At 49.6% G+C, this 10762-nt stretch overlaps 1 non-coding gene across 1 annotated transcript; it reads left to right on the top strand.

The window, feature by feature from the left end:
- The first annotated feature begins 567 nt into the window (after window positions 1-567).
- Window positions 568-670, top strand: LOC144172836 (U6 spliceosomal RNA). Its single transcript, XR_013323118.1, has one exon. It is a non-coding gene; the product is annotated as a U6 spliceosomal RNA (small nuclear RNA).
- The last annotated feature ends 10092 nt before the right edge of the window (window positions 671-10762 follow it).

The following is a 10762-nucleotide window of genomic DNA, read 5'->3' as shown; positions in this document are numbered from 1 at the left end:
AAAAGCGCTTCAGCCGCGGGCGTGTCGTTGGGCCACTTGTCGCTACTCCTCAATACTGGCTTGCTGAAATATTTGCGTCACAGTGAGGGCAAAGTTAGGCGACTTCTGGGAAATCGGTACTCGCACATTAGGCCGTGGGTACTTGGAAGAGGCTCGAGGAGAACTAGATACATCCGCTTCGCATCACTCCTCCACAATATGTAACAATCGTTTACATTGGACTTTACGAGATAGAAATATGATGAGGTGTAACTTGCGTCTTAGAAAAGCGCTTCAGCCGCGGGCGTGTCGTCGGGCCACTTGTCGCTACTCCTCAATACTGGCTTGCTGAAATATTTGCGTCACAGTGAGGGCAAAGTTAGGCGACTTCAGGGAAATTGGTACTCGCACGTTAGGCCGTGGGTGCTTCGAAGAGGCTCGAGGAGAACCAGATATATCCGCTTCGCATCACTCCTCCACAATATGTAACAATCGTTTACATTGGACTTTATGTAACTTGCGTCTTAGAGACCGCTTCAGCCGCGGGCGTCTCGTTGGGCCACTTGTCGCTACTCCTCAATACTGGCTGTACTTCCAAAGTACATATACTAAAATTGGAACGATACAGAGAAGATTAGCATGGCCCCTGCGCAAGGATGACACGCAAAATCGTGAAGCGTTCCACATTTTAGGGACCCACTTTTTCCTGACCTGACCTATATGCCCCTTCCGCAGGCAAGGCCAACTTGACCCCAGGGAGACCACCGGTGGAGTGTAAACACCTCCACCTAGCATTCCCGAAGGCAGAAGTAACAGGACCGTCATCAAGACTGGATACTCAAATGTGGCTCATCGTAAACGTAAGACCGGTACTGTTATACCGCAGAGATTCAGAACTAACCCAAGAATTCTGTTTTGAATACTAAAGGTGTACACGTACATTAGGCCCTCAGCCACAACATTTTCGGTTCATGTATTAGTGGCCAGTACAACGTCTAGCACAGTCTATCTTGACGCCAAACCCTCTACGGTGACTCAGTGGCTAAGGCGTTGTACTGCTGAGCTCAAGGACGTGGGTTCGTATCCGGGCAGCGGTGCCCGCTTTCTGATGGAGGCGAAAAGTGAAAACGCCCGTGTCTTGGAGATTTTGCTGCACGTAAAAGATCTTCAGGTGGTCAAACTTAATCTGGTACCCTCCCCTACGCAGCGCCTTATCGCCTTTGCAGCCCTAATCAACTGATCAAAAATTTTGACGCCAGCGTCTCCGTCACTATGACGTTCTGCACAAGCAGATTTAATTTATTTGAATCCATCTCAGTCATCTCTTGAGTGGTGCTGTAAAATTCCGGTTCACAACGCCTATTACGTGGTTTCGGTTACCCACAAGTAATTCCCGTTATAATTCCTTGTTTGTGGCTCTTATTTCTTTTTGTGCGATGGGCCTGCCATGTACACATCCCTAATTGGCTGAAATTGGTCCAGAATGATTACAGCATTATTAAGGTTACCGAAACGCCCCCTTAAGAAAAGTTGCTTCTATATCAATTTTGTCCTCATGCGCATGCAAAACAAGACGAATATACATCGACAGGGTTTCTTGTCTTTCTTGGTCAACATGAGCGTGGCGTCCGACGAACGTCATCCCAATCTTAATCGCCAACATCACGTGGCGGAACCGGAACCTCCAGCATTGCTACATACACGCAACCATCAAACATCTGCGGGATGCGCAGCCGAACTATCTGCGGAAGTTGGTTCGTTGCTTGCGAAGCCAACATCTCAATCAGCTCTCCGACAACATCCGTGATGTCTCATTTGCAGAGGAGTCATATTCTCGTCTGTGCATTTTCGGTGACTTCCCCGTCTTGGCAGGAAGCGTTTGCGATGAGCTATCAGCTGCGTCACATGCTTCCTTGCCTCAGAATGGCTGCGGGCGCATTTTCAATATTGTCGGGTCAGGATGATTAACGGCTGAAAAATGAAGGTGTTGATGAGTTGGTGGTAATACGTGGGAGCGAAGCGCCGAAGCACCGACAAAACAATTTCCCTGACGCGCGCTGTCGTGTGTTTCCGTCTTGTTTATTTGTTACAGCGGTGATACTTTCCCACAATATACGTTCACGAGACCACATATAATTTTGCATGTATTTGGGTTTTCATTGAACGACAATGCGTAGTTTTGTGGTTTTTGTAAGGCGGTCACATCACCCACTCGAAGCTCCGGATTTCCAGCCTGTCCCTCAAGTGGTTATGTGCCTCTAAGAAAGGATAAACAACGACTTTTGTTCTACGCCCACCAACGTGCCGAGATAGCGCAGTGGTATCGTACTCAGCAGCTATAGTGGAGACTCGGAATGAAACATGATCGGATAATATACGCGGTGTTTGTATTATCTTTTAACTATTTGATCTCGAAGTTCAGGAAACAAAACTAATCCGCTTAAACATCATTCGCTGCTGGTGGAACTGAGAAACAGCGAAATAGCAGGCTTTTAAAAAGGAGGCACTGAGGCGCAACGTCCACAATTGTGGACGCAAAATTGTGCCCTGCCTTTCAGTCATTCTAAATAGTTGCCTATTGCCAAAATCTTGATCAATTGCATGCTAGATATCTTAGCTGTTACTGAGAAATGCAAAATTTCATCCTCGCTTGAAAGGTACGACGCAAAAAACAAAAATAAGAGCCTTTGACGTGACCCGACATAAAAAGTGGACGTGCAATTTTTTACTTTATATAGTTTACGATTTTATTTTCAAGTAGCGCAACAAAAGGCGCCACGGGTTCTTGGCACAACATGTAGAGATTGAGGGACCCCTGTTTGCGCGTGAAAACTTCAGCTCTAGATACGGAGGTGTGACCTTGGCGTCCACAAATGTGGACATTGCACCTAAAAGGGTCAAAATATGGACAGCTCGTTTTGACTCGGGTGCTGACATCGCTGTCATCAAAGTTGGCGACGTACCTACCGAAGTTTTGGGGCAGAATAGCGCGAAGGTGCCGCTCACGTGTGCTTTCGGCAAATCAGTCACGGCAAATCTTATGTATATGCATCTGGGGCTCCCCGATGCAATGGGAAGCGCCAGTGAGCGGATGCGGGTGCTCCGTGCGGTGACCGGAGAACTTGGCCCTGGTGGGGGATGCAGTAGCCACACCCGATGTTTTTGAAAATCTGTGTGCGAATGCCCTGGATACGGCCACCGAGCTAAAAGAACCGGTGCGATATGGGAAGAAATGGTAGCGGAGCAGATGAGGCAGGAAGTTGCTGAAGGCGTGCGAATTAGAGATGGCGTGGGCTCACTTGCATCGGGGTCGGTCTGCGAGATCCATTTGGAAAGTGGAGGATTAAGCAGTACCGTTGGCACAACAGCGTCAAGCGGCGGCTCAGAGGCGCATGCGGCTTTGTACAAGCCCACTTTTCAGCGGCCAGCAGACGGGCAAAGCTACAGGCCTAGTGCAATTATCCTTCCTACGACTTCTGAGGAGGAAACAACTCCCAAAGAACCGGTGTCCAGAATTATTGAGAAGAGGATCGTCACCATCATCATCATTTCCATTTATTTCCCATTATTCTCAAATTACCCCGGTACTGTGCTAACTGCGACCAATTTATCACCGCAAACTTCTTGATCTCATCTGCCCATCTAACTTTCTGCCACCCCCTGCAACGCTTGTCTTCTCTAGGGAGAAGAGAATAGACGTGGTTAAAATGCTCCCAGGTAATATTTTGTTAGCCGTTTATGGTGAGCGGCTGACGAGCCGGGGGAGCGGTCCTGGTGAGATCGAGCGCTTCCTCCCCGAAACAGCGGACCTAGAGCCACTAAATGAGCTCTAGGCGGAGCAAGGGAAAGACGAGCCTCTCGCGGAGGCCTGGCGTCAAAACGGGGACGCATGGCATGATCATTCAAGAAGCGCTGCTCTACCACAAGGATGTGTCAAAGTGCAAAACTTGTTTACAGCTCATGGTCCCAAAACCTCGGCGTGTCGAAGGGCTGAGATTAGTGCATGATTGTCCGTGTGTGCCGGCCACTTCTGTAGTTTCGGATGTCCGGAAGCTCAGCCAAGCTTGTCACGGCTGCCAGGTTCATTCTCGCAAGCTCGTGACGAACCGAGTTCCAGTGCCGCCACTTTTGAGACCGGGTACACCATTCGAAGTGGTATACCTGAATTGCATAAGGCCGCTCGAGCCAGGTTCACCGTGGGGTCATAAATACGCACTAAGATTGGTCGACCTCTTCACGGAGTGGGCGGGGGTGATACCGCTAAGGTTGTTAACAGCGAAGGCCACATTGTAGGGTTTGATCAATGTTTTTTTTCGCGATGTGGCACACCGCAGTTAATACGTAGCGACCAAGGCACCAACTTCACCGCCAAGTTGACTTCGGAACTCATTGAGAGGTTGAGCGTGAGTGTGCGCTTCGCGACACCAGATCATCCTCACACAATGAAATTGTAGAGAGGTGGAATGGTGCCTTCAAGGCGGTGCTTCACCATGTAATGGATGAGCACGGCAGCGACTGGGGTCGCTTTGTCCCGTGCCTACTCTGAGCTGTTATGATTGAGTTGCTGACCCGGCATATACCCAATCCAGGACGTAGGGGCTGATTAACGTGTTTTCGTCGCCAGCCCCTGAATCGGCCCGTACAACGTGCTACTCCTAATTGAAGACCGTCCGTCAACTGATACTAGCCAAGGGAACGTTATCAGTAAAATCCGAGTGTTAGTTACCCAAAAGAACAGTGTCTCTGTTATGGTTACTCCTTTCAAAAAGTATCTGATTGAAATTATTTATGTTAAAATAATAACGCCGTTATTTCTCGTTGCGTAGAAAAAGTGGACCGAGTCGACCACAATCCAAAACAATTAATTATTCGGCAAAAGAGCGACAGAGGACGTTTAGAGAATGGAGCTACAAATGTCGCTTTTCTGTCGTGAGTCTGCATGCCGGCTTTTAAGGGCATATTTTATTTTAAAAAATCACGCAGAAACTCATCCGAGGTTGTGTAAAGGATTCGCGAGAGTTTGGTAAAAGTCTCCAGTTGTTTTTGTTTTGTCATACGCTGATGTTTTCGGTTTAAATAAATAAAAACCGCGAAAGAACTGTAAAAACGAAAAAAAAAACGCAGTTGCGAAGCCGAAACGCTACCATAGACCAGCACAAAAAGGCGAATAAGTCACCATCGGAGGCAATGTTTTTGGATCTCTGGAAGCTTCTCGGAGAACTATAGACGGAACTGAAATGAGGAAACATAATTGTGAGTTAAGCCAATTCAAAACAGCGTTTTCTTTTCATTGGCTCCGTCAGAGTATATTAGCAGCGACACGTAGTGCCTGTTTCAGTTGTTTTTTCGCCATCGCTGTCGCGTGGCGTTTCCGCGTCTTCGTTCTTCACCAGTGAGCGGCTGCGCTCGTCGCCGAGCCATTGCAATACCGAAAGTACTAGAGGACGCAAAGCTCCGCAACGAGCGAATGTGCTGCTCCCCTCCACGTAATCACTGGTATCGCAAGGTGCACTGACGTCGAAAACACGCCCAGGCGCGCATCGAGCGGGCCGCTTTTCCCCGCAACAGAAATTCCAGCCATTTTCCGGCGATTGTCTGTGACGTCACGGAATCTTGCTTACAAGTGTGATTGGCGGCCGCCGACATATAAGCCGCAGCCAAGGAACATGACTGGTCCACTGTAGCTGGGCTTCTAGTTCCGTTTAATGATATCACTCGAACGCGAACGTGCCGTCAAAATACTGATAATAATTGTTTTATTCTCCCATATTACGTCACTGTGTCGCAAAATTTGAAAGTTTCCTGATATTTGTTTCGCTTTTCGGTTAAATAAGCGTATTTCGTGGCTGCAATGGAGCTGAGTCAGTCAACAAAAGCCACTTCTCTCAAATTTAACAAGGTTGTATTGTGTCTTCATGACCCCCTTTAAACAGGCGGTATGCGAAGGAATTAAACGTACGAGTCACGCAGCGAAGCCACCATTTTTCAGTGCGAGCAGTGTTTGGCAAAAATGAGAAAAGAATGGGGGAGGAAATGTTTAGGGGAGGGCTTAACGGACCACTGAAATGCCCTTGCGGGCCCCCAACTGAGAACCACTTGCCGCTCCAGCATTTGCAGCGGCCGAAGTTTGTACTTGCGGGCTTCACGACAAGGGCCCATTCCAAACTGGCCGGACGTACATTCTGTAAATCATTAATTTAATATGGTGTCACGGCGCACACCAAATTTCGTGTGACATAGGCTGCTGAAGACCAAGACAGCCCAAGCTCCCTTATAGTAGTAACGTAATATATCTGTGTACGCCAAAGAAATGGAGACTGCGCTATCCACCGCAAAAACAAGGAGTGCACGCGTAGCCAAGAACTGACCATTCACCCAAGCTTCTAAGTCGCATAAATAGGACTGCAGACATGGGTACAGCGGGTGGATTTCTGGCTGAGACGACAAAAAGCAATGTCGTTAGCGTAAACGTACAACTGAACGTCCGGATTTGTGTGCATGGAGCTCATGAAAATGTTAAAAAGCACGGTAGACAAATCAGAGCCCTGGGGAACACAACACCTCTGGATTGACGGTATGCCGGAGAGGGCAGGCCTTGCTGCGAACAAAAAAAGTCCGTAGACAGAAAATGACTAATCAATCAGATGATGTAGCCTGGGAAAGGGTAACGCTTACTACTCAACGCTATCGTAAGTTTCGGCAACTTCCAGGGTGACCATCACCGTGCTGCAGCACGGCGATTGCATTTTCGTAAGCGTGCCAACAGAATGCGGCTTTCCAAATGAATGGGGGCAGACCATATTGAACATCCCGGCGTGAACCATATCTCTTTTGAGCTCATGTTCTGGCATCCAATGACGTTTTCATATCCGTTGAGTAAAATTCTTTCTACCAATTTTACCAAACTTCACTTTGGTGCGATGGGTCTAAAAATATCTGGAATCCCAAGCCTCGTTTTTTGAGGAGACCAATTTTAGCCAGCCGCAACTCAGGTGCGACCCACGAATGCCGTAAGGAGTGGTTACCAAACTTAGTAGAGTGGCGGTGAATTCACCGAACATAAGTTTCAGCATATTGACTGTAATGCCATCATGTCCTGGAGCCACATCGGGGAACGGCGCAATTCCTCCTCGAGTTCGATTTGATTGTGGGGTTTAACGCGCCGACGCAACGCAGGCGATGAGGCGCGCCGTAGTGGAGGGCTCCGGATTAATTTTGACCACCTGGGGATCTTTATCGTGCGCCGAAATCTCGTACACACGGGCGTTTTTGCTTTTCGCCTCCATCAGAAAAGCGGCCGCCGCGGCCGGGAATCGAACCCGCGACCTCGTGCTCAGCAGCGCAACGCCTTAGCCACTGAGCCACCACGGCGGGTCCTCCTAGAGTTCATTCAGAGTGACTTTTTTTCAAATTTAACCCCCCTATATCCCGTAACGATGGATGGCACCGTCTATGTAAAACGCAAGCTCAATCCTTGAGCGATTTTGCTAGAAGGTGTAGGGTTTCATCCGGGGAATCGATGAAAAAATTAACGCTTGGCCGTAAGGGGCCACTTTCCAACTGCGTAACAATTTAAGAAGGGCACTTTGTGGGTCTTATAGTGGGGGAAAAACAGTTAGCGAAAGTTTGTTTAAAAAATTACGCCCACCTCCTCTCGCGGGAACCCTGGTGTGATGCGACGCTGAGGGGGGTTCAAGCGCAAGCGGAGAGCAACCGTCGACCGAAAGGCCGCCGGAGAGCGGCACACCGGTTATATGCGCCGCGCGCCCGAAGGAGAGGAGACCGCGGTGAGAGAGAGTACTGCACATACGCAGCACCGCGCGCAGCGTCGCCCACCGGCGGAGTGAGAGCACGCTGGGCCGCACAGCCGCAGATGTTGAGAGAGTGTGTTCGCTCTCACCTGGGCACGCGCAGGCGCCAGTGCGTCTGCCGCGGCTATGTCGCAACACAATTCAACACAATCCACTTCAATCCAATCCAATCCAAATCCAAGCCAAGCCAAGCCAAGCCAATCCAATGTCCCTCGCGAGAGAGTGTTCGCTATCGGAGAGGAGAGGGGTGAGCGGGGGAGAGTGCGGACGCCGCCGCCGACGACGACGACGATGACGGACGCACGCAGGAAGGACAGGGCCGCCGACAAGAGATGCTCTCAGCGTCGCATCTAAAATGGGGAGAATGAACTCAAAGCTACTCCGATTCTCGACGCACGTGGCTGCGAAGCATCCTGTTTCGAGCAACGCCGTTGCGTTTGAACTCTCGCGTGCACTCAGTACCACCAGAGACTGCACGGACCATGCCTAGCCGGCGAGGCTGTATATTTCAATTGCACTGATGCAGCGCTAAATGGATTTAATTAAAACCCCCGTATCCAAACGCGCTTCGCCAACTACGGCCATTGAAGAAATATCAGTATGCAATTGTTTACCAAAGCCAGTCATACTTACAAATGAGTGGACTTTGTGGTTCGGGGTTCGCACGGGGCATAACAATTCGAAGAACACAGTAACGTTCTCACTATTTGTTGGATCAGAAATCATTTCCCACTCCGTTGCAAGAGTAGATCGAGTCAAGCCCACGACCTAACGTGATTGGCTCCTAACGCAAGTTGTCGTACCGGAGTTGCGGCATTAAAGAATATAGTCCACAACCCATTCCCTTAACAACCCATTCCCTTGATATTCATCCGCGCGGGGTCCCCAATATACGTGGTGAAAATAACCCGCTTAAAATACTCCGCAAAGACGCCAAGGTGTGTACATGAGGCAAGAGTAGCATATAATGGTTTCGTTGCAACCAGGTGGGAAATATGCATTAATCACAGTGAAGGGAAGACAGAGGTCTACTTCTAAAATTTCGTATTCACTTGAAGACAACGTAAAAGAAATAGACGACCTGCACCGAGATGAGGACGGCGACAGATTTTTAGAGAGATGGCCGTGTTTCTCGAAACAGAAAAAATAGTATCCGGGGAGATCTTGGAGACTTGATCGGAAAGGTCAGTATTCGAGATGCAAAGATCACACGAAGGAAGTTTATCTCCAGAAACAAAATCCGCCCTACGGCGACTCAAGCTCTGCAGAAGCGACTGCCTGTTTCAAAAATGCCCCAGAAGGAGAAGACCGAGACATGATCTTTTCTCGTTTTTGATTTGAGCCCATTATCTATTTTTACATGCCTAATAGCGCGAGTCCTCATGTTTCTGGATTTGGACTAAGAAATAGCAGTCTCCATCTCAGAAGAGCTGCCATCAGAGGATAGGGATACCGGATGGGGAGTCATGCTTGAAAAAGACTGTAGAGCTGGGTGGTTTATCTCAGTCTTGTGCCATACTAATAACGCGTTACCGGTAACTAGTTACCTTTTAGATGCGACGATGAGAGCATCTCTTGACGGCGGCCCGTTCCTTCCTGCGTGCGTCCGTCTTCGTCGTCGTCGGCGTCCGCACTCTCCTCCGCTCACGCCCCCTCCTCTCCGATAGCGAACACTCTCTAGCGAGGGGCATTGGATTGGATTCGATTGGATTGGCTTGTTTTGGCTTGGATTAGATTGGATTGGATTAAAGTGGATTGTGTTGCGTCATAGCCGCGGCAGACGCACTGGCGCCGGCGCGTGCCCAGGTGAGAGCGAACACTCTCTCTCAACATCTGCGGGTGTGCAGCCCAGCGCGCTTTCACTCCGCCGGTGGGCGGCGCTGCGCGCGGTGCTGCGCATGTGCAGTGCTCTCTCTCTCCGCGGTCTCCTCTCCTTCGGGCGCGCTGCGCATATAACCGGTGTGCCGCTCTCCGGCGGCCTTTTGGTCGACGGTTGCTCTCCGCTTGCGCTTGAACCCCCCTCAGCGTCGCATCACACCAGGGTTCCCGCGAGGGGAGGTGGGCGTAATTTTTGCAGTTACTTGTAACTGTAACTAGTTACTTTTAAGTTAGAGGAACTTGTAACAGTAACACTGTTACTTTTTTACGCAGTAACTGTAACAGGAACTGCCTTTACAGTTACTCCCTTTTTATGAAAGATCATCCAACAGCATGCGAGGTGCACCAGATACTCCAATCATGCATTCACACGCCCTGTTCACGTCCTCTAGACCCGTCGGAGCACGACCACGCATGCTCTCGCGCCGTGTGTGTCTACTTGTCTGTGTCTCTCGTCTTCTGCGCTACATATTTGTAAGTTATGTACCAACAAGCCCAAATTTCCTCGCCCGCTCATCCGCAGCGAGTGCTGTACCCGCTCCCGTTTCTGCAGCTGTCACTGGAGGACACCCTACTCATCAAAAAAGATATTCTTCGGAGCTTCACGCCTGCCCTTCTTTCTCCGGGTAGGTCTGACCTTCCTCGCGGCTTAAGCCCCTGTGAAGAGGTCGTGCTCCTGAGAAATCGCCTTGGTGTCGCACTGTCCCCTGCTGTGCGAGAAACGTGGACTTCTATCCTTGCGGATCCCTCCCCGACCTGCCCTTACTGCCCTGCCCCTGTTGCCGAGGCGACATTGGAACACTTTTTAGGGTCGTTTCCAGGGCTCCAACCATCCCGAGCTCTACACATAGAGGCCACAGGACATCGCCCAGGCCGCCCTCCTTATTTTCATTGGTTGACGTACGGACCCCTTTACAAGAAACTGCTGGAATACATTTCCAAAACTCGATTCTATAGTTTCCTGTAGTGCACCCGCATCATTGTGTTTTTTTTTCCTTCCTTCTGTGTCGCACCTCTGTCGTGTTTTGTCAATTGATTCCCTGTTACTTATGCCCTGGCAAAATGGCGCAATAATAAAAAAAAAAGCATGCAGA

Source organism: Haemaphysalis longicornis, unplaced genomic scaffold (genome assembly GCF_048455015.1).
Source record: "Haemaphysalis longicornis isolate Haplotype H1 unplaced genomic scaffold, Haemaphysalis longicornis Haplotype H1 scaffold_26, whole genome shotgun sequence".
NCBI classification, from domain to species: Eukaryota; Metazoa; Arthropoda; class Arachnida; order Ixodida; family Ixodidae; genus Haemaphysalis; species Haemaphysalis longicornis.
The sequence above is the reverse complement of the archived record's forward strand: the minus strand, read 5'-3'. Positions and strand labels throughout refer to the sequence as shown.